Source organism: Arachis ipaensis, chromosome B10 (assembly GCF_000816755.2).
Source record: "Arachis ipaensis cultivar K30076 chromosome B10, Araip1.1, whole genome shotgun sequence".
Classification (NCBI taxonomy): Eukaryota; Viridiplantae; Streptophyta; class Magnoliopsida; order Fabales; family Fabaceae; genus Arachis; species Arachis ipaensis.
Genome location: NC_029794.2, coordinates 5,597,595 through 5,598,595, shown reverse-complemented (window position 1 = coordinate 5,598,595; position 1,001 = coordinate 5,597,595).

Genomic DNA, 1,001 nt, shown 5'->3' with positions numbered 1-1,001 from the left:
GGAATCATTCTTGAGATTGCCAAACTAATTTTCTGTCGGATACTCTTCATTTCTTATGCATTCCTGATTACTTGTGATTTCAACAATCCTTTCAAACCCTGGCGAATTTTATCGCTTGTCTTTTTCCAAGGTCTTGTATTCTTTTAAATAAATTCGACGATTGCCTTAGAATCACGTATGACTTTTATGGGTAGCAAACGGAACTTTAAAAATGCCGTTCATAAATGTGAAAGATGGAGTGGTAAGTATGCAACGTTATGAGGAGTATAGTCGTTTGTTCCTCGTAAAAGTTTGCGGATGTTAGGATTGTGATAGGTTATGCAGTTGTGAAGTGAGTGATGGAGTTGGGGAGTTGAAGTTTTGAAATGGGTAAGAGATCTGCGAGCGAGCATTATATCCGTTATGTAATACCAGCCTGCTTTATAGCCCTTTTGCCACACAAGCTACCGTTTTGTTTTATGAACGCCTATCTTGATTTGCACCCTATTTTATTTCCCCAAGCTTTTGTAAAGTTTTGAACATTTATATATGCATACTAAGATTTCATACCTTTTTATAAAGTGTTTAAAAAGTAGAGTACAAAGACTATGTATTACCTTATATATTACTTTAATTTTCGAGGACAAAAATTTTTATAAGTGGGGTAGGATGTAAGACCCTAAAATTTTGAAAGTTATTAATAAATTATGATGATGTATTATATTTATTTAAGCCTACATTTTAGATATTTTTATATAAAAATTTAGTAAACTCTTATTTATTATTTAGAGTTCTTATAATTGAAAAATAATGAGTATTTTATATGCCTTAATTTTAATATATAGATTCTTAACCTTATTTTATAAATAAAGGAGAATTAATATAATTATCATCAATTTTTATTGAATTAGTATTTATTCGAAAATAAATTTCAAGTTGGTAATTAAATGGTATTTCAAAGATATTTACTTTATATTTAATTTGGTTTTAAATTATTATTTTATCTTTTCATTTATTTTATA